Raw genomic sequence first — 25,199 nt, forward strand, 5'->3', positions numbered from 1 at the left:
TCCAGGAGATCTTCCCAACCCAGGGGAAGATCCCAGGTCTTCCTGGGATCAAACCTAGGTCTCCTACACTGCAGGCGAATTCCTTACCGATTGAGCCACCAGAGAAGTCAATTATATAAGATAATCATTCCCTAACATGAGGTCCACAAACAGGTTTAGGAACGGTTTTGCTAATGGATTTTTAAAATAATGACATCTAGGTCAAGAATATCTATACTGATATAGACTTTTGATTATCAATAAAAATGAACAAGAACTTTAAAGTGGTTAAAAGAATCCAGTGTGAGAGGCAGAATCAAATGTGCTAAACATAAAAGGCATTAATAAGGTGAAATACAGATTAATAAATCTTGAAATCTAAGAATTTGATCTCAGATTATTGAATTATGAATTTTCAAATATTATACAGGTAAATGAAGAAAACAAAAAATCTCAAAATATAGTACTAATTTCCCTAATCTGAACCTACAAAAATTCAAATTTTAGTGTGACAGGATAAATTAAAATTGCTTAAAATTTAAGCTCAAAAGGAACTAAATATTAACTAACAGAGGTGAAAATCAGAAGGACAAGATTATGAAGTAAACATACTTAAACAATGTGGAAAGTACAATAAGAGATGTTTCATAATAACACACAGTTTAATAGGACAAATGATTCCATAGTGACGTAGCTTTCCAGGAAATATTTTTCTTATCTTTGTGATGAAGTCAAAACAGATTATCATAGCTTCACATAAAACAAGCAGCAGCAGTCAGAAGTAAACTGCAAATCAGGTAACTCTATAAATCCCACTTACTTTTCAGATGAAGATAGCCGTATGTGGTTAAATTACGATTCTGAAATGTAGAACTAAAAGAATGACTAATACTTCAAATAAAAAATACATTAATAGTTTGCCTTGTTTTTCTAGTTGTAGAAAATAGTAAATTCTAATTCTTTGATTCCTCTTTATTAATCAGGCTACCTTGTGACTAACAGCAAGCACTGGTAAGACAGGTGGACAGCATTAGGGGTACCTCCTTCTGCCCAAAGGGAAGAGCCAAGCTAACCATTCCATTAAGAGCATCTAACTGTGACTGAAGCCTTAACATCTTAACACCTGTAGCAAATGAGTAACGAAGGGACCAGAAATATTTTAGAAACCTCTACATTTTTTCAATTATGCTATTATTCAGTATTTAGTAGCAAAGAGAACATATATGCTGTTCTAACAGCAGAGCAGAAATGGTCTAAACTGAAGGTTTTGCTTTGGTTCAGATCATTACTCCAACACCCTCAGCATTACTGACCTTATGGAGAACTCTGCAATTACTAAGACTTCCTCAGGAAATTTCGGGCAGTTCCTTATTAGCACCAAGTGAAAAAAAAAAAAAAAAAGGTTACTACCTCATAGTGATGTTGTAATAATTAAATACGATAATACATGTTAAAAAATCCTTAGCATAGTGCTTGGAACATAAAAATTCAATAAGGTTTCCCTCTCTTTTATCTGTAAGATCCAGAAAGGGACAGAACTTTATTGTTGCAGGTCTAGTGTAAGAAGATGATAGATATTTTAAAAAATATTTTTTGATGCAGAATAATTTTATTGATATATTTGGTATCTGAACAGATGTCTCTGTCCTCATCTTTATATTTGTCTCTGTATTCTTATTCAAACATGAAACCCCTAAAGGATGAAGCCTGTATCTGTTTAACTCAGTCTGTACACTCTCAGCAGAGCATAAACATCAAATGGTCATCTGACACATTCTAACAATGACAAAACACAAGAGATTATTCTAAAAAAGCAGATGGAGATAGAAAAAACGGTTATTTTAGAATTATACTATACATTATTTGAAAAATCTATTTCTTTAAGCTTATACATGAAATTATATTGGTTTTCTTATTTAAAGAAAAGGGAAAAATTGCAATGAATAATAGAAATAAAAATGCAAACTCATGATAACAAATATTTTTGGCTTTTTGGACTGAAAAAAAATAATGACCAGTGAGGAAAAGCAAGTAGTAAAAAGGAATGAAATAGACTATACTATCAAATTTCTCTTCATGCTAAAATAAATGCCTTTTAATCATATCTGAATTGACTAGAAATAAGCAGGGATGATGGTGATCTTTTGGGTTAAAAACCAACAATACAGCTCATGAACATTTATTAAGATCCTATTTAGTTCACAGAAGCAATACTTAAAGGAAATTTGGTATAATATACAGGGTGATTTTTTTTAATGAGAAAAAAAGATACTTTCCTTGAAAAATGGTTAAAAAGTAGTATCTCTTATACAAAGAGAGAAACAGCTCTATGATACTTAAGTTTGACAGCTATATCTCCATTTAAGGGTTTAGAGTATACTCCAAAACAACAGTGAAAATAGAAGCCTAATCATGCACGAATGCCTCCAAGAAAATTCAACCAATATGAGATCAGTGAAGAGACCAGCCCAGTAAGGAAGCATGACCCACTATAAGAAAATGCAAAAAATGGAGGGGTTCTAGAAATGTTACTCCAATTTTCTACGAAGCCAAAATTTTAGCCCATGAAAGATGAAGAGAAAAGGTCCTAAAAGTTTAATCTTTTACACCAAGTCAAAGTTTATAACCAAACTTACTACTGATGATAACCAAAAAATGGGGCTCACAGTACTTTCTAATTTCCCTTTTCAGCTGAGATCGGACACATTCAGGGTGGTATGGCCACAGACTCTAATTTCCCTTTTCAAATGAGACTCATGTCCCATATATTTAAGGAAGACAATCTGTTTATTACTTGGCGTTATTTGGATGATGATGCTAACCACATACCATTCCTTTCCTGATTGATGGGTTCACTTCGAAAAGTATAAAAGGGCTCTACTCTCCCATTTCCCTCTCAAAAGCCTGGGTGCTTTACCAAAAATAACTTCACTCTTTATTATTCTAATGAAGCTAACACCTATCCAGGACTCCGATATAGTCTTTTGAAGAGACAAGAGTACATCATCCAGGGCCCATCCAGAGAAATTCATTAAAGAGTTTAAGGATGTCCTGAGTAAACATCTTAATCAAATTAAAACATCTAGTAAAAGGTAACACTAGCAATGTGTCTTCCAGTGTTGACTTGATTCTTTTTAAAGACCTGTAATAAGCTGAAGGCAAGATGTTTCCATAAGTCATCAGGAATGAGAACTTCTCTTTCTAAAATTTATCAACTGGTTTCTCCTCTTTCATTTTTGTTTCTCTCTGGTTTAGCATAATGCCTTCACAAGACTTTCCATAGCTTTAAATATCTCAACAGTCTTTCAAGTCTCCTGCTACTAAGGGTGAGGATGGATGAACTTCTGGAAAACATCTGCTTCACACTGTTCCTCTTTGTCTTTTCTTCTCTTTATCAAGAATGAACAGCAGGCAGATTCTTTATTGTCTGAGCCACCAGGGAAGCTCTTGGTGTCCACAGAGAAAGAGAGAGAGAGAGAGAAACCTAAATCCCCAAATAGTAAATTTTCACTCTAGTTTGATCCAATAAAGATGGAGCTAGCAATTTTGACTGGGGATACTAGCATACAATATATTCACCTAAATGCTTCCAGATATATCTCATTGAAAATCTCTGCACAGCATTATTTTCATTTTTGATCAACTCAAAATTTATTCAAGTTTTATAGATTTATACTATCTGTCACAAGCCCAAACTTATCTAGAAGAGAGAATGAGTGGCCAATCATAAAGCTTCATCATGGTCTACAGTTTCCAGTGGATTTCTCAATCTCCTGAGTTTTATGCAGTGTCATAAAACTTCAGCTATGGTATCTGTGTCTATTCTCATATACTACCATGCACAAATGACGAACAAAGCATATATTTATATATCATTGCTATAACTGGCTGTTGCAAAGACTATTTTCAAAATCAAATGACAAGGTCTAGCATGCACTGCAACGATCGTGGTGGCGATTCTGCTAGTACTCACAGGCTAAGGAGAAAGTACAAATGGACTCTGCCAATTTCCTTTATGGCAGGAAAAGGGCCTGCTGGTAAGTGAATCAAATAAAAACATTAACATAAAACTATGGTGTACTTCTTGCATATGTGTATCAATCTTACACAGGGACCAGAACTAGTCTTCTGCTGTCATTCTAATTTTAGCATATATTCTGTGGAAATAGATATAATTTAATGAACTTTCACTAAAAATACTAGGAAGACCTTACCTTTAGCTTCATTCATCTCAAGGCATACTCCCCAATGTCTGTATTACAAAATTAAGCATCAGTACAATACAGTGTCATGAAAACATATTTTAGTTTTTAATTTAGATTTGATTTAGATTACACTGGGAAAATCTGACTGAAGATGTACTGCATAATCTTGGTTGTCATATCAATACACAGGTCCCTGCCATTTTTGTCTAGCTATTTATCTATGCTAGCTATTATCCTTTTGTCCCAATATCACTTCCCACCCTTTGTCCTTGAACTGATTACCTTTCTTGGAGGCCACTACTACAATCTCTTCAAGCATTCTTACTTTTATACCATACTTATTGATATAGTACTGGCGTTCTTACAAATAGATACAGAGCATAGAATGCAAAGGGCACTGACTTTTATTTCATTAAATTTCACTTAAGATGATCATATAATGTCTATTTTTAATCTGCTTATTCCACATGCCAAATTTATTGGCCAAAACAAAAAGTCCCTCATTTTACCAAACTTAATCAAATAAATCCAGAGAGAGCTACTTGTAAATATGTTCCATTTTCTTCAAACTAAACTCTAAAAAAAGTAACATAGGTATTATTTGTTTAGTGAATACTACCCAAGTCTATCTCCAATACAGTTCAAGAGGAATGCTACAACACTGGATGGAAGACATGAAATACAGTAGAAACTTGATAAAAGTGTTCTTTTTCAATGTTAAAGACCAAATAATAATACTATACTCTGGTGTAACTGCTTGCCATCTGGTCCATTTTCTGGCAATAACAGAATACTTTAGTATTACACTAGTAATGCAGAGAAACTCCCCTGCAAGCAATTATTAACCAAGTTAGTAGTGATTTATCAGATACTGAAGTATTTGCTCTCTAGTATAAAGGCTACTTCACTAAAAAAAGATTTGGAGTAATGCAGGAGAGCTGTCTGGCAAGCAAAGGAATACAGATCTTCCAGTGTGCAATCAGAGAGAAGGCAGCTTAATTTCAGCACAATCATCCCCTAGTCAAGATGTAAAGACAAGTAGTCCTATGAATGACAGCAGCAACAATGTGGAGTCATGTAAGCACAGATTTGCTTTTTAAAAACTCGATTTTTCAGCCAACACCATATAGGTAAGATATCTTAGAGTCCATTTAATGATGGATTATATTAGTAGATGCATTTCACTTTGCTCTTTCAAACATTTACTATTCATTTATACTTGATACAGTACAATGTTTCAAGCACCTGGGAAATCATAGTTACTGTACTCTAAAATGAGAGCAATGAGAATGACAAACTGAAGTGGGTGTGACTGTGTATAAACAGCAACATAAGGGATCAGTAAGTAGAATATTTCCATTTTATTCATTGCTGCTTAGTATGTCACCAGTCAACTGCCTGACACATAAAGTTAAACAATAAATTACCATAAAATTCAAAATTTAAAGCACTTTTAAAATCTGTATCAACTGACAAAACCTTTAAAACTGACTATTTAACATAAGTCATTAAGTTATTATCAAACAACTGCTTCACACATTATGATTCATTAGTTAATTTTGCTGAAATTAAAATAAATGCACAGAGGGAGATAAAAGAAAGTTTGAAAAAGGGAACTTAGCTAAAATTCTAAAACTTCACTAGGGAGTACTATTATCTCAAGAAAAGGAATGACTGCAAAGTTTACTGTGGAGAGATAAGGGAAAGTTCCTGGGTTAAAGAGAGCCACTATAGGAGATATCAACAGAGACTTATGCGCATGTGCCCAATAACAATCATTACAAGAATGGATACCTTGATGGAGAATCCTGATGTGGTGAAAATTCAGCATAACAGCATCTATTATAGAACATAAATAGCACATTTAAAACTCTATTTCTTAAACTGCAAGATTAAGGTTAAACTGGAACATAAACTTTAACTTCATCTTGCTGTTGTTCAGTTGCTAGTTCAGTTTAGTTCAGTTCAGTCGCTCAGTCATGTCCGACTCTTTGCAACCCCATGGACTGCACACCAGGCCTTCCTGTCCATCACCAACTCCCGGAGTTTACTCAAACTCATGTCCACTGAGTCGGTGATGCCATCCAACCATCTCATCCTCTGTCATCCCCTTCTCCTCCTGCCTTCAATCTTTCCCAACATCAGGGTCTTTTCAAATTAAGTCAGTTCTTTGCATCAGGTGGCCAAAGTATTCAAGTTTCAGCTCCAACATCAGTCTTTCCAATGAATATTCAGGACTGATTTCCTTCAGGATGGACTCGTTGGATCTCCTTGGAGTCCAAGGGACTCTCGAGAGTCTTCTCCAAAACCACAGTTCAAAAGTATCAATTGTTCTACACTGAGCTTTCTTTATAGTCCATTCTCACATCCATGCATGACTACTGGAAAAAACCATAGCCCTGACTAGACGGACCTTTGTTGGCAAAGTAATGTCTCTGCTTTTTAATATGTTGTCTAGGTTGGTCATAACTTTTCTTCCAAGGAGTAAGCATCTTTTACCTTCATGGCTGCAGTCACCATCTGCAGTGATTTTGGAGCCGCCCCCCTCAAAATAAATTCTGTCACTGTTTCCCCATCTATTTGCCATGAAGTGATGGGACCAGATGCCATGATCTTAATTTTCTGAATGTTGAACTTTAAGCCAACTTTTTTTTTTCCGGCAGCCTGTTTCACTTTAATATGTGATATTTGAGATACAAGCAAGCTGCATCTAATGTTGTTATAAATAAAACAGATCAGTCATCAAGGGCTCCAGAGTGAACAGCATCTTCATAACCTCCATGCTTATCAAATTTGCTTTCTGGGTGTTAATTTAATAAGATCATCAATTCGAAGAATGGTAACTGCACCTTCAGTTGCAAATTTCAAGCACTTAACTATGGTTGGTTCAAACACCCCTGCTTGTTTGTTGTCACAGGGTTTACCATTGACTAAGTCAAGACCAATCCATTTTAGATTTTTTCATTCTGGGTTAACCTGAGCCTCATTATGAAAAGCTCTTAATTTTGCAACCAGATCTGTGGAGTCTTGGGCAGCATTAACTGCCAGAGTATTAGGAATAACAAGAAGAGATCTTGCAAACTCCACAATAGCGAGATATTCCCAGGAGCCCACGCTGGTCGCGTAGTTCTCAAGGTAAATAGAAAGGGCCGCCTATACAGCACCCCGACCTGGGACCACAGACTTTGACTCCAAAACTCTCTTCACCATACAAAGGGCATCGTGTAAGGAGCACTCCATCTCGTCACACATGAAATCACTTGCCCCACGTAAGATGACCGATGCAGAGGTACGACCCTTAGTGCTATATAAAACAATAGCAACAGTCTTATATCAATTCAACAGTAGTAACTCCATGAAGAAATTCACTTCTACTTACACAGGACATTAGACAGGGAAGCAATGTCTAGACCATGGAGAAGAGATGAAATGGCAACTTTACCTCCATTTACAAGGGCCCAGTATTGTTTTATCCCATGCATATAACTGCTCATATCACTGAAGGACTATAGCAGCAAATAAATGGGAAGTAAGCCGACTTTTTCACTCTCCTCTTTCACTTTCATCAAGCGGCTCTTTAGTTCTTCTTCACTTTCTGCCATAAGGGTGGTGTCATCTGCATATCTGAGGTTAGACATTTCTCCTGGCACTCTTGATTCCAGATCGTGCTTCTTCCAGACCAGCGTTTCTCATGATGTACTCTGCATATAAGTTAAATAAACAGGGTGACAATATACAGCCTTGACGTACTCCTTTTCCTATTTGGAACCAGTCTGCTGTTCCATGTTCAGTTCTAACTGTTGCTTCCTGACCTGCACACAGAATTCTCAAGAGGCAGGTCAGGTGGTCTGGTATTCCCATCTCTTTCAGAATTTTCCACAGTTTATTGTGATCCACATAGTCAAAGGCTTTGGCATAGTCAATAAAGCAGAAATAGATGTTTTTCTGGAACTCTCTTGCTTTTTCCATGATCCACTGGATGTTGGCAATTTGATCTTTGGTTCCTCTGCCTTTTCTAAAACCAGCTTGAACATCAGGAAGTTCACAGTTCACATACTATTGAAGCCTGGCTTGGAGAATCTTGAGTATTACTTTACCAGCATGTGAGATGAGTGCAATTGTGTGGTAGTTTGAGCCTTCTTTGGTATTGCATTTCTTTGGGATTGGAATGAAAACTGACCTTTTCCAGTCCTGTTGCCACTGCACAGTTTCCCAAATTTGCTGGCATATTGAGGGCAGCACTTTCATATCATCATCTTTCAGGATTTGAAATAGCTCAACTGGGATTCCATAGCCTCCACTAGCTTTGTTCGTAGTGATGCTTCCTAAGGCCCACTTGACTTCACATTCCAGGATGTCTGGCTCTAGGTAAGTGATCACACCATCATGATTATCTGGGTCATGAAGATCTTTTTTGTATAGTTCTTCTGTGTATTCTTGCCACCTCTTCTTAGTATCTTCTGCTTCTGTTACGTCCATACCATTTCTGTCCTTTATTGAGTCCATCTTTGCATGAAATGTTCCCTTGGTATCTAATTTTCTTGAAGAGATCTCTAGTCTTTCCCATTCTATTGTTTCCCTCTATTTCTTTACATTGATCACTGAGGAAGGCTTTCTTAACTCGCCTTGCTATTCTTTGGAACTCTGCATTCAAATGGGTATATCTTTCCTTTTCTCCTTTGCTTTTCACGTCTCTTCTTTTCACAGCCATTTGCAAGGCCTCCTCAGACAGCCATTTTGCTTCTTTGCATTTCTTTTTCTTGAGGATGGTCTTGATCCCTGTCACCTGAACCTCCGTCCATAGTTCATCAGGCACTCTGTTCATCAGACACTCAGATCTAATCCCTTGAATCTATTTCTCACTTCCATTGTATAACTGTAAGGGATTTGATTTAGGTCATACCTGAATGGTCTAGTGGTTTTCCCTACTTTCTTCATTTTAAGTCTGAATTTGGCAATTGCTAAGTCATGTCCAACTCTTTGTGACCCCATGGACTGCATCTACCCAGACTTCCCTGTCTTTCAGTATCTCCTGTAGTGTGCTCAAACTCATGTCCAATGAATCAGTGATGCCATCCAACCATCTGATCCTCTGTTGCTCCCTTCTTGTGCCCTCAATTTTTTCCAGCATCAGGGTCTTTTCCAATGAGTCGGCTCTTTGCATCAGGTAGCCAAAGTATTAGAGCATCAGATTCAGCATCAGTCATTCCATTGAATATTCAGGACTAATTTCCTTTAGGACTGACTGGTTTGATCTCCTTGCTGTCCAGGGGATTCTCAAGAGTCATCTCCAGCAACATTAAGAATCTCTATTATTGGAGAGTTACTTTATGGTCTATATGATTATAACTTGATGGTCTCATGCCAATTTTGAGTGGTATATGAAAAAATGCGCAGAAAAAAATTCTTTAAAATCTCTCCACTGTCACTATTGGAAGTCAGAAATTTACTTGTCTGTCACAAAGTCCTCAAAACAATGAAGTACTTTAAAAAAAAGATTAAAGTGTGTTCTATTTTTATAGCATAATCAACAAAATCACAGTAACTATCTTTATCAGTTTTTAAAAAAAAATCTAAATACTTTTATATCTCTAGGAATCAGCTAATTAAAACCTGTCTGTGGTTCCTTTGTTACAACTGACCTTACAACACTAGTGTTCTTACCCATCACTAGTCTACTTACAATAGTATCATTAGCACTAAGATCCAAATAACAGTGCTATATTTATGACTGCACTTCAGTTTCCACAAAAGCAAAATTCTGAGAAGAGCATGAGTCATTATCCCCAGGGTAAAAAAGATAATGTTTCTTTGGTCAGAATATGAAACTTATTACTGAAACTAGTAAGTTAGCCTAGAAATTCAATTTCTGAATAAAAGGAACAGAAAGTTTCTTTTCTCTACTAGAACACTCCAAAACTAGCATAACTGTCCATCTGTCTGCTTCTACTATTCTCCATATCTGCTGTGTGGTGACAGAAAAAAAACAACCTTTACTCTAGCTATTTTCAATACTGTTCTTTTGTTCTTCTGTCCTGTCAGGATGTCATTTCCCAGGACAAAAAAGACACATACACTCAGGCACTCACTCATACATCCTCTACCTCTCTCACTATTTGACCTATCTATCTGTAGAAACTCTGTAACAGATCTCACTATCAATTACAAAGTTACTACAAGACAGTATGAGAACACTCTAAAAGTGACTATTTCTACAATGGTAATTGTCAAAAAGTTCCCAGGTTCATGCGTTACATTTTATTTTGAAATACCTTCAAAATTAGAAGATTAAAATTACAAAGTTAAGAAGCTATTAATATTATAAACGATTTAAAGTTTTCTCCCCAAATTTCCCCAATAAAAAGTCAAAATAATCTTTCTGTGATTTTATTCTAGTCTCTTTATTTGCTTCTTTCATTGGTAACTCTTGCTCAGCTTACTATGCAAATGTGGGGTCTCCAAGGTTAGAAACTTTGGAGATGTTTCTTGCATGATGCCACTTCCACCCACTAAACTGTCCTTAAACCCATCTTTTGTGTTTTTCTGGCCATCTTCTGTCACTGTGTGTACTCAGTCGCTCTGACTCTTTGAGACCCCATGGACTATAGCCAGCCAGGCTCCTCTGTCCATGGGATTTTTTTTTTTCTATCACTATTAGGTCCTAAAGAGTTTTCACAAGCATTCATAAGCAAGTGCTTTTTCTAAGATGAAATGAAAAGAATGTCTGACAGGTACAGTGGGCACAGCAGGTTAAGTGGGCAGCAGGAACTAAGGCAAAAAGCCCTGAAAGCATACATTATTTGATTTCTCCCTTCCCCAATTCATCACCCAGTGTCACGACAATTACTCAGTTACAATAATACGATGAATCCCTAGTATCTACAGATATAGCTCAAACTCAAAGTCTCACAAATCATTACAACAATGCTCTGCCTCTACTCTCCCACTCTCTAACCACCCTCCAAACTCTAACCTTACTGGATCAATCTTCTCTCTTCTGTTTTCTTTGCATTTGTAAATAAAGTCCAGGATCTTTCTTCTGTGTCTATTTATTGCCATTTCAATTATTCCTTAAATTCAACACAAATGCCTTCTTTCTAGTTCCACACAGTCTCATTAAACTTGGCTTTCAATTCCAAATGAATTTGAGAACCACTTTGTTAAGTTCAAAAAAAAGTTCAAAGCAAAAATTGGTCATATTTTGATTATGAATACTTGATTTATGCTTAGACAGTACTGACATTTTTACAAAATAATCTTGCTATACAAGTATGTATCTCCATTTAACTATTGTTCAGTGTTCCCCAGTAATTACATTTAAAATTGAATTACATTGTTGTTTAGTCACTAAGTTGTGACAGACTCTTTCGTGACACCATGGACTGCAGCTCACCAGGCTCCTCTGTCCATGATGTTCTCCAGGCAAGAATACTGTAGTGGGTTGCCATCTCCAGGGGAACTGGTTTCCTTTTCCAGGGGATCTTCCTGACTCAGGGGTCAAACTCTAATCTCCTGCATTGGCAGGGAGATTCCTTACCACTGAGCCACCAGGGAAGCCTAAACTGAATTATAACTAACATACAATGAACTGCTTATATCTTAAATGTTAAGTTTGATGATTTTTAACATTTTATATCTATGTAAACACCACACAAGATATTGACTATTTCTATAACCCCAGAAAATCCCCTCATGCTCTTTTCCAATTAACTTCTCTCTCTGTCCCAACCACATTTTGATTTTTAATCAATTAATTACTAATCTAATTACAGATTAGTATTTCTGGTTCTTCATATAAATTGAATCACATAGTATATACTCTTTTGCATTTGGCTTCTTTCACTTAACATATTATTTTTGAGATTTAGACATGCTGTTAATGTATCACTAGTCAATTCTTTTAAATCACCAAGTAGTACTCCAAAATATACTACAACTAGTTTGTTCATTCTCTAGTTGTTAAATATACGAGCTTTTTCCAATTTTGGCTATGAACATTTTTACATCGGATTTTATTGTTTTTGTTTTAGTCGACATATACTTTTATTTCTCTTGGTAAATACTTAAAAGTGAAATGCTGGGTTCTACAAGGCTGTTTATCCCTAAAAAGGCCTGCTTACAAAGTTGGCCCGTAGTTAGCATCTGGGAAAGTGGATCTTAGATACTGAGAGGATTATTCTCAACCCCTAACCGGTTAAGAGTGGCTCACTGTGTCTGAGCTGTTTATGGAAACAATATGGTTTGCATCTAATAACCTGCTTTCCGTCTGGAATCTGGGTATGTGCTGGGCAGCAGGATTAACCTCTCAGGCTATACCTGTGCACTGAATCTCTAAGCTTTCCTGGTTGGATACACTTCAGTGTTGTCACAACTCTTCACTGGGGAAATTAATGTACCTTGCATGACTCCACTGAGAGAGGTCCCTTGTACGCTTTACCTGCTCTCCCCTGGATTTCTCCCCATGTACCTTCTTCATTTGCTGACTGAGCTCTGCATCCTTTGCTATAATAAATTACAGCAATGCGTATGACCACATGTTGAGTCCTGTGAGTCCTCTAAGCAAAACCACTGAACCTGGTCTTAGTGAACTCCTGACACAGGAGGCAAATGTTATGTTTAACCTTATAAGAAATGGCCTACCAGTTCTCCAAAGTAGTTGATCACTTTGCATTCCCACCAGCAATAAAAGAGAGTTCCAGCTGCTCTACATACTCATAAATATTTAGTAGTATCAGTTTTTAATCTTAGCTATTCTAGTGGGTAGCTGATATCTAGTGGGTAGTGATATTTCTACAAATAAACATACAATGATTTTAATTCGCATTTACCAATGACAAATGATGTTTAAAATCTTTCTATGTGTTACTGGCTATTTGTATAACTTCCATGAAATGTTTGGTATCTTTTCTTCATTTTTATATTAGGTAGCTGATTTTTTAAAATGTTGATTTCAGATTCTTTATATATGCTGAAAATAAGTTTTTTATGTCACTTATAAATATTAAGTGGAGAAGGAAATGGCAATCCACTCCAGGACTATTGCCTGGAAAATCCCATGGACACAGGAGCCTGGCAGGCTATAGTCCATGGGGTCGCAAAGAGTCAGACATGACTGAGCAAAGGCAATAAATATTAAGAATATTTTTTCCATTCTGTGGTATGTCTATTCATCTTCCTATTGTCTTTTTATAAGCAAAAAATGTTAACTTTGTTAGTCCTATTTATCTTTCTTTTATAATTAGTGTTTCCCATATTCTGCCCAAGAAATTTTTGCCTCCTCAGTAGAGTTTTAAAAGACTTCTTTATGTAAGTTGTTATGGCTTATTAAGTTTATTTGTAGATAAATGATCTTTTTGTTAAGTTTTGTGAATGAGTTCTTCTTTTCCATTATATAATTGGTTATTGTTCATATAGAATAAAACTATGGTTCGTTTATATATTAATGTTATGGTACCAAGAAATCATACAGAAAAAAATGGATAAAATGACTAAAAAGTCAAAGATTTTCTGGTGAAAGTTCTTCCATAAACCAAACTGTAAGACCACTGGCAAACTGGGAAGATGTGTTTGCAACATATATGACAAAGGGCTAATTTTTTTTTTTTTTTTTTTTTTGTAATTTACAAATAGCTCAGAAGGGAAAAAAAGAATGATAAGTGAGGTAAGGAATATTAAATTTAAGTGCCTATAGGTAAGAAACAAGCTAATACTTTCACAGAACCTCAGAAAGGTTCAGGACAGGAAATACCGAGAACTATTGGAATTTCAGGTCTCCAACTTCACTAAACGTAGTCGATGACTTGCCAATCTTTCGGAAATCAGAAGGCATAGTTTCTGGAAAAAATAAACCCAAAAGACTGTGGACTGAAACAGATACAGAAATAGCTAAGAGTAAAGTTGTGAATAAAACCAGAGGATAATGTGAAAGTTTAAATGAGTTTCAAAGTTCTTTTCTTCAGTAAAGCTCTAAAACATAAGTAGTCCCACATAAGAGATAGTAGATTTTTCTCCAAAAAAAAGGATCCCAAACTGACTAACCTAAAGAAAGATCATGACATTTAAGTATTTCCTAAAGCACAGTCCACCAACAAACAAGAGCCCTGCCTCAAACTCAGAACTTTTTATCAGCTTTTAATGCTTTTTAAATATGAATGACAGCCAAGGATCTTCATATATTTGAGGAAAGTCTCCAAATATTAAAGACAGAGACCAAGATAAAACAGGAGTGCTGAGAAACACAGAATGATGGGACAGAAGAAAATGTTGAAGAAACTAATTAAAATATCCTCATGAAAGAGAAAATATTGCATCATTTAACAAGAAGAGGAACCAGTAAGAGAGAATACGAGCTGAAAAGAAAATTCAATAGGCATTTAAAGTCAAGGCAATTTTCCAGAAGGCAGAATACAAAGAAAGATGAGTAATAAGGGGAAAGGTAAAAAACTAGCAAAAGCAATTCAGAAAGTCTAATATCTGACTTGAAGGAATTTCAGAAACAACAATGAAAATGAAGATAAAATATAAAAAGGCAAGAAAATTTCCAAGAACTGAAGGATGTAAGTCTGCAGAAAGCAAGGACCTACTGAGTACACCACATAAAAAAGGAAGAAACCCATACCAAGAGACAGTGCCATAAAATTTCATAACACCAGGCCTGAACGGAACATAATAATAATTTCTAAAGACAAAAACAACCACCCTCAAGCCAAATCAATGATCAGGAGCCAGAATGGCACCTGATCACACAATAGCAAAACAGTATGCCAAAAGACAGTAGAGCAGCAATATTTAAAAAATTCTGAGTAAAATGATTTTCAATCTACAGAGTTGTACACGCATCTAAAATATCACATAATTGCAGGAATAGATTATGACATATTCAGGTATGTAAAATTTCAAAAAATTTACCCCTAAGTTATCCCTTTTCAACATTCAAAAAACAAAGATCATGACATCTGGTCCCATTACTTTGTGGCAAATAGATGGGGATACAATGGAAAATGACAGACTTTATTTTCTTGGGCTCCAAGATCACTGCAGATGATGACTGCAGCCATGAAATTAAAAGACACTTGCTCCTTGAAAGAAAAGCTATGACAAAACTAGACAGCATATTAAAAAGCACAAACATTACTTTACCGACAAAGAAACATCCAAAGCTATGGTTTTTCCAGTAATCAATATGGGCATGAGAGTTGGAACATGAAGAAAGCTGAGCATCAAAGAATTGATGCTTTTGAACTGTAGTGTTGGAGAAGATTCTTAAGAGACCCTTGCGAGGAGATCCAACCAGTCAATCCTAAAGGAAATCAGTCCTGAATATTCATCGGAAGGACTGATGCTGAAGCTGAAACTCCAATACTTTGGCCACCTGATGTGAAGAACTGACTCACTGGAAAAGACCCTGATGTCAGGAAAGATTGAAGGCAGGAGAAGAGGACAACAGAGGGTGAGATGGTTGGATGGCATCACCAACTCAATGGACATGAGTTTGAGCGAACTCTGGGAGTTGCTGATAGACAGGGTAGCCTGGTGTGCTGCAGTCCATGGGGTCACCAAGAGTTGGACACAACTGAGCAACTGAACTGAACTGAACTATCCTTTTTCAAGAAACCACTAGAGAATACGCTCTTATAAATGAGAGTACACCATGAAGGTACTGCTATTGCTAAGTCACTTCAGTCGTGTCCGACTCTGTGTGACCCCATAGACGGCAGCCCACCAGGCTTCCCCATCCCTGGGATTCTCCAGGCAAGAACACTGGAGTGGGTTGCCATTTCCTTCTCCAATGCATGAAAGTGGAAAGTGAAAGGGAAATCGTTCAGTCGTGTCCGACTCCCAGCGACCCCATGGACTGCAGCCTTCCAGGCTCCTCCATCCATGGGATTTTCCAGGCAAGAGTACTGGAGTGGGGTGCCATTGCCTTCTCTACCATGAAGGTATGGGACATGGGAAATCAAGGCTCCAACACAGGAAGCAGATGAAGGGAATTTCCAGGATAAGAGCAAAAAGTCATAAGACAACAGCTGTGAAACAGACCTAGGGGGTGGTCAAGATTAAATCAGAAAAACTGAAGGCTCTAGGAACATTTCCCAGGTGGGACTACTGGTAAAGAAACCATCTGACAATGCAGGAGACATAGGAGATGCAGGTTTGATCTCTGGGTTGGGAAGATCTCCTGGAGGAGGGCATGGCAACCCACTCCAGTACTCTTGCTTAGAGAATCCCATGGACAGAGGAGCCTGGCAGACACAGACCATGGTGTTGCAAAGAGTTGGACATGACTAAAGTGACTTAGTATGCACAGGAGGGTATCTTACAAAAGTAATCAAACTAATTACCCTATGGGTGAAAGTTATTATTACAAAGATGGTTTGACGCCTCTGGGAAGACAGACTCAGATGCAACCTCAACTAAGCAAAATTTTTAAATAAGTTAATTATTTAATTAAAACAGCAACAAGAACAAAAACTGTACCAGAAAAGACATAATCATATGCATTTACTATGAGGTATGATTTTGGTTGTGTTTTCATAGATATTCTTTATCAGAATGGAAAAGTTGCCTGCAATTCCCAGCCTGCTGACCTTTTTATGCATTTGTGTTGAATTTTCGTCAGATACTTTTTTTGCATCCATTGAGATAATCATACAGTTTTTCAATTTTATTTTATTAGCACTGTGTATTACACGGAATTGAATTGAATTCTAGAAGTTAACAGTCTTTCATTGTTGGGATAAATCCCACATAGTCATGATACAGTTTCCTTTTCATATCAATATACTGTTAGATTTAATATGCTAATATTTTGTTATAGATTTCTGTGTCTATATTTGTGAGCAATGTTCACTGCTAGTTTTCTTGTGATGTCTTTGTTTGACTTTGATATCTGGGTAATACTGGCGTCATAAAATGAGTTGTGATGTTCTCCTTACATCTGTATTTTCTGAAAATCTGGGTAGGAATTGTAATTTTTCTTTCTTCAGTGTTTGTCAGAATTACCAGTTATGGCATTGGGGCCTGAATATGGTTGTTGTTGGAAGGTTTTTAATTACTAACTGAATTTCCTTATTCTATATAAGTGTATTTAGATTTTCTATTTCTTCTTGAGTCAGTTTTAGTCATTTGTATTTTTCAGGGAACTTGCCCATTTCACCCAAGCTGTCAAACTGATTGGTATAAATGTTGTTCATAACATTCTTTCATTATCTTTTTAAGTACCTATAGATCTGTAATGATATCTATTCCTTCATTCCTAATATTGTTAATTTACTTTTTTATTGATTATTCTAGTTAAAGGTTTATCAATTTTACTGACCCTTTTAAAGAATGAGATTTTCATCTCATTGTTTTCCTGTTTTCTATTTACTTGAGTTCCTCTCTGATCTTTATTATTGCCTTTCTTCTGTTTACTTTGATCTTAACTATTTCTTTTTTAGCTCTTTAAAGAAGAAGCTTAGATAACTGATTTTAGACCTTTCTTCTTTTCTAGTATTAAGCATTTAAAGCTATAAATTAATTTCTTAGCACTGCTTTAGCTATATACCAAAAATTTTATATACTGTATTTTTATTTTCATGCAGCTAAAAATATTTTCCTACTTCAGTTAAAAATATTCTCCAATTTCCCCTGTGAATTCTTCTTTCATCCACAGATTACTCAGAAATATGTGATTCAATTTCCACATATTGGGAATTGTCCTTCTTTTTGTATTGACTTTTAATTTAATTCCTTTAAATTAAATCGCCACTATGTAATTTCAACACATTGTGTAATTTCAATCTTTTTATATTTATTAACAAACTTTATGTTTGTGGGCCATTATATGGCTCATCCTGATGAATGTTTCATATGCACTTTGAATGTGCTGTTGGGTACTGTATTCTGTAGACGTCAGGTTAAATTGGTTGACTGCCTTATTCAAGTCTTCTATATCCTGCTTTTCTGTCTACTTATTCTACCAGTTGTTGAAAGAAGAATACAGAAAATTGCAACTCTAAATATTTAACTGCCTATTTCTACTTTCAATTCTGGCAGTGTTACTTCATGTATTTTGTGTCTGTTGTAAGTGCACGTGTATCTAGAATTTCACATTTCCCTGCTATGTTCATTCCTTTCTAATTTATCTCTAGTATTATTCTTTGCTTTAAAATATATTGGGTGATATATTAATATAGTTACTTCAGCATTCTTATACTTGTTTTCCACAAAGGGGAATCACCCAACCTCCTCACACTGTCATTACTAGAGGATACATTTATTTTGATGATGAAAATTAAAAATTTAAAAGGGAATACAATGACAAACTCAGAAGATATTTGAACAAGAAAATGTTGATTATAATTCTATACTAATAAGACTAAAACTCTGGCTTAAATATATCTTTTTTATATAAATATATATTCCTGTATTCCCTCCCATTTCCCCCTTAAAATTAATCATATGTTACTAACAATGGCTACACTTTGGAGAGCAGGATACGAGTGGGTGGTTAGGACAGACAGAAATGAATACAGAAAGTAAAATTTGCAAATAATAATTTACATCCTCTTTTATCATACTTGTCTCCTTTCCCTCATTTAACTGTACCAGTATCGTATACAATACAAAAAAAGTGAGAAAATAGCTTACTGTTCCTTATGTTATTCATAACATGAATAGAATGTGAATCCTTTGTAATTAAGCCTGTGTGAAGCTTCTGGCTTGAGATAGCTACTATTTAATATATCAAGGAACAGCTTTCTATTACTATTTTACTAAGGTTTGTGGAGTGGAGGCAAAAAGGGAGCGAAAACTAGGCAGCAATTAAAATCTGTTGGAAAATGTTCTGACCATGAATTTTATACCCAGCAAATTATCATATGTAAAGAAAATATAAAGTATTTCCATGGATTTTACCTCCCATGACCCAGTCCTAAGGCACATGAGTTATTACTCAAGCCAACCAAAAATGAAAGCCAAAAAGGAGGAAGATACATGCTAGAGATGATAGAACTGACTTACAGGCTGAATCACATAATCTTATTTATATTAAGAAAAAGCAATGCCAGGAAAAGTTTTACACCAATCATAAATAGTAATAAGCCCAAACTAGAATGAAATCTATGTGGCCAAAGTAAAAAGTATTCAGAAAAAACAATCTCACAGCTTTTAAACAACAGATAAATGAGGCGTCAAAAAGTATTAATGGCATATTGAAGAATATACATGCTTATTTTCACAATAGGAAATAAAAGGGAGGAAAAAACTTTAGGGAGGAAAAAACAATAATAAAATCAAGCTCAAAATAAGAAGGAAAACAGCACAATTTTGAGCAACTTGTGGCGTGTATAAAAAGAGTAACCATGTGATCTAAGTACTAAAGATATTCTTTGTGTGGTTCATCATGTTGAATGTAAAAAGAAATCTATTATTTGGTTGTGGAGTGAAACGTTTTTATATAATCATACCAGGTGGTACAAGTGGTAGAGAATCTTCCTGCCAATACAGGAGATACAAAGAAACTGGGGTTTGATTCCTCAGTTAGGAAGATCCTCTGAGAAGAGAATGGCAACCCATTCCAGTATTCTTGCCTGGCGAATCCCATGGATAGAGAAGCCCAGTGGGCTACAGTCCATAGGGTTGCAGAGTTAGACATGACTGAAGCAACTTAGCATGCATGCAAATTAATGTAAATACTATTAATATCAGGTATTACAATCTACCTAGAGTCAAAACATAAGAAGTTTTAAGTATGGTCACAGAATAGAATGTAAAAGTTACCCATTACTTGACAATGTACTAAGTAGCTGCATGTATACTGTGTTAGGGAAGGTGGGACAAGAATTTAAAGGAAAGATAAGGTACTATTATCACTGTATAACAGTGGGATATGAGGAATATTATTATAAGTTGATGCAACAGAAAATGGACATTTGACTGTATTAAAAGCAGAAAGTAACAACAAAAGCTAAAGAAAGGGAGAACAAAAGGATAGTGAGATGCTGATTAAACATGGTAACAAAATTAACAGTAACAGGAAATTTTTAAAATTAAATGCTCAAATTTAATAATTTCCATGTCCAGTGACTATTAAGAGAGGGAACTGCTCAATTTCTCAAATGCTAATATTTACTAATGTGTTTCAGCTTAATATTGGAGGTTAATTTAGATATTTGCTTTTTACAAAATCTTTTGAGACACTGACTGAAGAACTCTACTTGGAAATCTTTATAAGATGTAACAGTTTGTCAAGTATTTAGTGTACTTCAAAGTGTGGTACCCTAATTTCCATTTTCTTGATTTTAGTTCCAGAAATACTGGCAGAAAAAGTAAAAAGCTGACAGCTGGGGTGCAAGGATATTACAAGATGACTCTAATTATCTAAAATGTTTCTTTTAAAAGAACAGTTGCTACTAAATATTTCATTGCTAACATTTGGTTTAAGCCATAGCTAGATGTATTCTATGGCACACTGGATCTGAACTTTGCAGCTGGTCGTTGATTTCCATCAACACATCAAGACTGAAGTACCAACACTGAACACAACCAAACTCTGGAAATTGAACTTGAAAAAAACACAATGCAAAACCACTTGAATACTTATATATGTACTATACGTGTGTGTATATATTTATACATATATATATATAATTTTTACCTTAATTACTGCAGAATAAATGGTAAGTACATTAAGTGCTGGCTGAATTTAATTACACAAGTATTTGTGGATACCCCACTAGGTACTATATTATGGTTTCTGAAAGGGATACAAAGCAGAGGATAACACCAAGCAATAACAGCTGAATATCCAGTAATCTGGTCTTGCCCTAGAGGAATATGTATTATTTATAAATTGTGAATACAATAAAAAAGTTTATTAAAACACCCCTCCCCCAAACATGACAAATACATAAACAGGAAAAAATGCTTAAAAGGCTGTGTGTGTGTGTGTGTGTGTAGTTTTACAGTGATAATCTGTCTACTTTTCCTGTAGACTAAAACCAGAAAAGCAGCCAGGTATCTTAGGGGCAAATCTCAAGTGTATGGTACTTACAAGCTGGGTAATTTTAAGCAAATACTTAATTTTTTAAGACCTCATCTTCCTCACTGAAAAGTGGGACTAACCACTCCTTCCCTGCCTTCTTTATTGAGCTGTTATTGATATGACAAACATTTATTAAGCAATTATGTGCCAGGCTTATGCTAAAGGTACAAGATGAGTAAAATGACATCCCTGACCTCAAGAGGCTCACAGTCTACTGAGGAAGACAGATACATAAATAAGCAAGCATAACTTAGCATGTATGTATTACAATAAGTAGAGGCTTTGCTGTGCTCAGCTGTGTCTGACTCTTTGGACTGTAGCCCCCTAGGCTCCTCTGTCCATGAGATTCCCAGGCAAAAATACTGGAGTGGGGTGCATATCTTACTCCAGGGGATATTCCCAACCCAGGGACTGAACTCATGTCTCTTGCGCCTCATTCACTGGCAGGTGGATTCTTTACCACTGCATTACCTGGGAAGCCCTGCTGCTGCTGCTGCTAAGTTGCTTCAGTCATGTCTGACTCTCTGTGACCCCATAGATGGCAGTCCACCAGGCTCCCCCGTCCCCGGGATTTTCCAGGCAAGAATACTGGAGTGGGTTGCCATTTCCTTCTGCAATGCATGAAAGCCCTAAGTAGAGGCTATAAAGGAGGGAGAGCTCTACTCTGCCTAGGAGAGTTGAGACCAGGAGTACTTCATAGAGAAGCTGAAGACAGTGTGCCAGGTTAACAAGTTACTGGGTAGGAGCAGCCATAGCAAAAGAGGCTCTGAGCAGCAGAAACAGTATGAGCACAAGCGCAGGAGTCCAGAAGGGCCTAGGTGACCCTGAGGCAGTTCTAGATGGCTAGATTGAAAAGTGTTCTTAAGGGATAGCGTAGAAAATGTACAGAAAGTGTGCTGGTGCCAAGTTGTGAGAATTATAGTAAATGTATAAGACAGCCCTTTAAGATCAGTGTTCCTCAATATCTAGTCTTGGGATCACATGGATGAGGCTCAAGAGCAGGAAGCCTTGTTTAAAATGCATGTTCCCAGGCCCAAAAAACCATCTAACCAGAATTTCTAGGCTTGGGTAATTCATATTTTAACAAGTTCCCCCTGGTGATCCTAATACACCTAAAGTCTGAGAAGCAACAATGTAAGTCACAAGGAATAAGTTTTAAGCAGATCAATTTTGTATTTTATGGTGTATTTGACAGTGTTAATCTCCCCTGCTTTTCCCCCATACAACCTATTATACCACATACACAAAATTCTGCTGATTATTTACATGTCTGACAATTCTGGCGGCAGTAACGGTAAAAGAGGAGTAGTAAAGTGGAGAGACTTGTTGGGATACTTCAGTGGTAAAGAAAAGGACTAAACTAAGGCAGTGACTATGAGAACACATGGAGATGAATCCAAGAGGCATTTCTAAAAAAAAAAATTCAAGATTTTGGTCATCAGTTGGATTTAACAGGTCACATATTATCGATGAGTCCAAAATGAATAGAAATTCCTAATTTGGGCAGTAGTGATGTTATTAACAGAAAAGGATCACACAAAATAGAACCAAGTTCCTTTCTAAAACACCTTCCACATTGTCTTTAACTTAGATGTGGATTGTGTTCATATTTCTGTCAAAGTAAAAGTAACCCATGCATATTAGAGATATTCATTCACTTAAATACTGACAAATGTCTATTAAGACCATGGGACTGTGCTCTGTATCTATGCAAAATACAGTGGTACATGAATCAAGGAGGAAAACACAACAGTAAAAAATACACCGAGACAACCATTATTACCATTTTTCAATGCAGTCTCTTACAGATTTCTTAATATGCATATTTTGTAGTTTACTTCATGGCTTATATAGTTGTGCTCAAATAGCCTAATAATTTTGTATCTTGCCTTTTTCCCCACTTTGAAAACATTCCTTCAAATTACTGTAAATTCTTCATGAACAACAGTCTTCTTCTCACTGCCTATTTCTATGGAAGATATAGCACAGCTTACTTGAATACTTCAACTGTTTTAAAATTGACATTATTGTCATAATGCCCCAAATGGAATTAAGGGATCAAAAGGTATGTTAATTTTAATGGAAAAGAAAAAAACATCGCTGACTTCCTTTCAGAAAGGGTTGAATCAATGTAGGCTGCCAACAGAAATACATGAACAAGCACATTTCCCAGCATCTTCACCAGCAACAAGAAACTTCTTGCTAATTCAAAAAGTAAAAATATATCACTGTATCTTACAGTTTCACTTCTTTATCTTTCTGGGAAAAAAATTTTCCCATATGTTTTTATTTTCTCTTTAGTAAACAAACCTGTTTTCTCAAGTTCTTTGCTCATTTATACGGATCTTGGTGTTTTTGAAAGTATTTGTATGAATATCTTGAAGATTAAACATCTGTATGTTACATTTTTGCAAATTTCTAATTCTAGTTTGTACTTCTTTTAGTTTGTTTGTTTGTATTGGGAAGTGGAATAGGAGTGGGGGTGGGGGTGGGAGATAAAGACAGAATAAATGCCAATGTTTTACATGAGAGTCAAACGTAATAAACTTTCTCTTTGAGAGTCTCTCATTCTTGTATGTTTGGAAGTTACTTCCCCATCCAGATAAATACCTTTCTTAAATGAGATTTGTTATTGTTGTTCAGTCACTCAGTGGTGTCCGACTCTGCCAGGCTTCCCTGTCCACCATCTCCTGGAACTTGCTCCAACTCATGTCCATTGAATTGGTGCTACTACCTAGCCATCTCATCCTCTGTTGTCCCCTTCTCCTCCTGCCTTCCATCTTTCCCAGCATCAGGGTCTTTTCCAATGAGTTGACTCTTTGCATCAGGTGGTCAAAGTATTCGAGCTTCAGTTTCAGCATCAGTCCTTCCAATGAATATTCAGGACTGAAACTGGTTTGATCTCCTTGCAATCCAAGGGACTCTCGCATCTTCTCCAACACCACAGTTCAAAAGCATCAATTCTTCAACACTCAGCCTTCTTTATGATCCTACTCTCACTTCCATACATGACTACTGGAAAAGCCATAGCTTTGACTATACAGACCTCTGTCGGCAAAGTAATGTCTCTACTTTTTAATGCTGTATAGGTTTGTCACAGCTTTTCTTCCAAGGAGCAAGTGTCTTTTAATTTCATGGCTGCAATCACCATTGGCAGTGATTTTGAAGCCCAAGAAAATAAAAGTTTGTCACTGTTTCCATTGTTTCCCCATCTATTTGCCATGAAGTGATGGGACCAGATGCCATGATCTCAGTTTTCTGAATGCTGAATTTTAAGCCAGCTTTTTCATTTTCTTCATCAAAAGGCTCTTTAGTTCCTCTTCATTTTCTGCCAGAATGGTAGCATCATCTGCATATCTGAGGTTATTGATATTTTCCTGGCAATCTTGAATCCAGCTTGTGATTCATCCAGCCTTACCATTTTGCATGATGTACTTTTCATAGAAGTTAAATAAGGAGGGAGACATATACATACAGCCCTAATGTACTCCTTTCCCACTTATGAACCAGTCCATTGTCCATGTCCAGTTCTAACTGTTGCCTCTTGACCTATATACAGATTTCTCAGGAGGCAGGTCAGGTGGTCTGGTAGTCCCATCTCTTTTCAGAATTTTCCACAGTTTGTGGTGATCCACACAGTCAAAAGGCTTTGTCATGGTCAATAAAACAGAAGTAGATGTTTTTCTGGAACTTTCTTGTTTTTTCAACGATCCAATGGATGTTGGCAATTTTATCTCTGGTTCCTCTGCCTTTTCTAAAACCAGCTTGAACATCAGGAAGTTCACGGTTCACATACTGTTGAAGCCTGGCTTGGAGAATTTTGAGCATTACTCCGCTAGTGTGTGAGATAAGTGCATTTCTGTGGTAGTTTGAACATTCTTTGGCATTGCCTTTCTTTGGGTTTGGAATGAAAACTGACCTTTTCCAGTCCTGTGGCCACTGCTGAGTTTTCCAAATTTGCTGGCATACCAACTGCAGCATTTTCATAG

At 36.2% G+C, this 25,199-nt stretch overlaps 1 protein-coding gene and 1 non-coding gene across 2 annotated transcripts in view; both read right to left on the bottom strand.

The window, feature by feature from the left end:
• Positions 1-25,199, bottom strand: part of PIK3CA (phosphatidylinositol-4,5-bisphosphate 3-kinase catalytic subunit alpha) — an 86,110-nt gene that overhangs the window by 41,397 nt on the left and 19,514 nt on the right. The window lies entirely within an intron of this gene.
• LOC129645156 (small nucleolar RNA SNORA20) lies at positions 7,585-7,714 on the bottom strand. The gene has a single exon (XR_008711244.1). It is a non-coding gene; the product is annotated as a small nucleolar RNA SNORA20 (small nucleolar RNA).

Source organism: Bubalus kerabau, chromosome 2 (assembly GCF_029407905.1).
Source record: "Bubalus kerabau isolate K-KA32 ecotype Philippines breed swamp buffalo chromosome 2, PCC_UOA_SB_1v2, whole genome shotgun sequence".
NCBI classification, from domain to species: domain Eukaryota; kingdom Metazoa; phylum Chordata; class Mammalia; order Artiodactyla; family Bovidae; genus Bubalus; species Bubalus kerabau.